Source organism: Petaurus breviceps, unplaced genomic scaffold (genome assembly GCF_028583685.1).
Source record: "Petaurus breviceps papuanus isolate PSGF00001 unplaced genomic scaffold, PetGlider_PUasm1.0 90617, whole genome shotgun sequence".
NCBI classification, from domain to species: domain Eukaryota; kingdom Metazoa; phylum Chordata; class Mammalia; order Diprotodontia; family Petauridae; genus Petaurus; species Petaurus breviceps.
This window is the reverse complement of record NW_027187287.1, coordinates 3,546,051-3,549,421: the sequence shown is the minus strand read 5'-3', so window position 1 is coordinate 3,549,421 and position 3,371 is coordinate 3,546,051.

Genomic DNA, 3,371 nt, shown 5'->3' with positions numbered 1-3,371 from the left:
AGACAGACAGACAGACAGACAGACAGACAGACAGACAGACAGACAGATAGATAGATAGATAGATAGATAGATAGATAGATAGGTAGATAGGTAGATGGGTAGGTAGATGGATAGGTGGATGAATGAATGGATACATCTTATATAGGATAAATAGGAAAACAAAGACCTATAAATGAATGCTCTATGGATGGAGTGAACTGAGAAGTGGAACAAAACACTGAGATTTTCATGGAGGGATATTCAGATTTGGGACTGATAAGGGGACCTCAAGAGGCCATCTAATCCATCCTTGTAATTTTTCACAGAATTCCCTCTATCCACACACCCAGGCCATCTTTGCCCTGTGATGCTCCCTCCCTCATCTTCCATTTGGAATAGCAGCATCACTATTGGACCTCCTGAATCACTCCCCGAGTCCCTCCAGTGATTGAGTCACTCAGGATTGAGACTCTTGTCTTGGAACTCAGCTGTTTAGATCGGTAAATAATTGAATGTAAACTCACCTGGCCCACTAGGTCTGGCAGATACCAGACTAGATGTCTGGCAGACACACATCCATCCAGGCCATCTGCTCTTCTGCTATCCCTCTCCCACCAGCTTTAAACCTCTTATTCTAGGCATGATCATCAAATCAATACCATCATTGCTCTGGAAAGAGCATGTCAATAAGCTGTTCTGTGGATCAGCTCGGCATCCTTGTAACTCCCCAGACCAAACTCCATTCCCTGGTTACCACATATTTTGTCAACCTCTATTAGAATGTCAGTTTCTTGAGAAGCAAAGACTGACCCTCTTTCTTCTGATCCCTAGGCAGAGTGCTCTGTCTACACTGGACTACCCACCCCTCAGCACTTAGTAAAGAGCCTGGTACAGAGTAAGTGCTTAATAAATGTTTTTAAGGTATATACTACATATACATACATTTTTGCTTCTACATTGCATAAATTTCTCCTTTCATGTCTCCTCCCACCCCTCTCCAGAAGACCATCTCATATAACAAAGAATATTTTTAAAGAACAAATAAAAATATAATAATAAAATATAAAATAAATATAAAATAATATATAAATATTAAAAAATAAAAACAAGAAGAAAAGAAAAATTTAGCAAAACTAATAAATAAAAAAACAAAAATATACACAGTTACACACCCATGGACTTCCCACTTCTGCAAAAGAATAGGGGAAACTGTCTTCTTATATCTCTTCTTTGGGGCCATGCTTTTTTTTAAAATTCTGCAACATTCACCTTTAGGTAGACATTGTGTAGGCCACACAGATGCTAAACATCAGTAGCATCTTGTTCTCTGAACCAAATTCAGCCCTGAGCAAAGGGACAGATGGGTTTCTACAAAGCCTAAGACAGATCAGAGTGTTGTGTGGTCCCTGGACACATTCCCTCTTAGGAGAGGGAAACTGAGCAAGTCACTTAACCTTGTTTGCCTCAGTTTCCTCATCTATAAAATGAGCCGGAGAAGGAACTCTCTTAGAAGAGTTTTTCAGGTGCTTCAGTTCTCTAGAGATATGGTATATTTTGGGGAACCCTGCTCCTTCAGCGACAGGAAGGTACCTCAAGGTGTAACGACGCCCAGGAGAAGGCAATGAATACTGTTTTGTGTTATGTGTTCCTTCCAAAGCACGTCTTTTCATTCATTCCACTAAAAAAAAAAATCTCTCCTCTTTTCAAAATTCACTTGCCCCTCCCTCCATTGCCCACACTATCTGCTGTCACAAAGTGGAACCAACCCAATAAGTGTTTTGTAAAGGCTAGGCACCATGCTAGGTGCTTGGATAAGACACAAGTCCCATCCTTAAAGAGTTTACATATAATTTGACCCTCTCCTCTTATGCAATTTTCAATATTGCATAGCTGACTTTTCCTTCAATCAAGTTCTACCAGCCCAAGTTTCATTCTCTGGAAACTGACAAAGTGAAGGACTTCGCAAGAATCCTTCCCTTCCAATAGCTCCCCCTCACTCCTCCCTTTCCCCCCCATCTGCATGACTAGCTTAGAGCCTCTGCTTTCCACTGGGAGGGATAGAAGTAGTTGGCAAGACAAGAGACCAATCCCTTTTTGACCGGACTGACCTCACCATGGAAACCAAATAAGATTGCCTTGCACTAAGGACTCAGTGTTCCGCCTCCCTTTCCCCAGGTTATCATTAGATTGATGAAGTTAGCAGTGTGCTGAGGCAGCTCCACTAAGCTCCTTGCTCTCACTGAGCAGAATCACGCATCACTGGGGCCTTGGAGAGTTTAAGGGCCAGGAGACTGAGACTCTTCAAATATTGCAATCTTCTCTCCTTTCCCTTCCCTCCTGTCCTTGTGGAAACCTAATCAGGAGCTGATGAATCCTCATCCTTGGAATGTAACTGGGGGAAGAGGAGGGAGGGAGATTTTTCAGAATTGGGAAATGAGATTCAGTGGAGTCTTCCCACATTGCCCATGGATCCTTCAGACTAGAATGAACAGGCCTACTGTTTCAAGCCCTTCCCCTTCTTCCCTGTCCATTACCCTGGCTCTGCCCTGCCTTCATTTTACTGGAAACATTCAGTCAGGGTGACTCAGGCCTGCGTTTCTTCCAAATCATCAGCCTGGCCCCATATAGAACCAATGGAGAGGAATTTCTATACAAACCCTTCACACATAACATGCAGATTAGTTAATTGGGCAGCTAGGTGTTGTGGTCAATAGAGCCCAGAACTTAAAGTGAGGAAGATGTGAGTTTGAGTCCTGCCTAAAACACTTACTGGTTGTGTAACTCCGGGCAAGTCACTTAAGCTCCTTTTACCTCAGTTTCTCCATCTGTAAAGTGGGGATAATAATAGCACCTATCTCTCAAGGTTACAGTAAGGATCAAATGAGATTTGTAAAGCATGGTGCAAACCTTAAAGTGTTATAGAAATGCTGGCTATTATTATTATTATGTTTTAGGGGCAGCTAGGTGGCACAGTGGATAGAACACTTATGCCTGGAGTCAGGAAGACTCATCTTCTTGAGTTCAAACCTAGCCTCAGACACTTCCTAGCTGTGAACCTAAGCAAGTCACTTAACCCTGCTTGCCTTAGTTTCCTCATCTATAAAATGAGCTAGAGAAGGAAATGGCAAACCCCTCCAGTATCTTTGCTAAGGAAACCCCAAATGGGATCACAGAGAGTTGGACATGACTGAAACAACTCAACAACAAAAATTGTTTTATACATATATACACTCCTATGAGCTTTGATACACATTCCCACATGTGTGCAAATGGTCTCCTGCAAACTTTCACATATAAGGGCACACATAAATTCTTCTTTAATTGCTACACAACATTTAAATATACAATAGTAACTATACAATTGTTCATTTTTTTTTCCCTTATGGACAGTT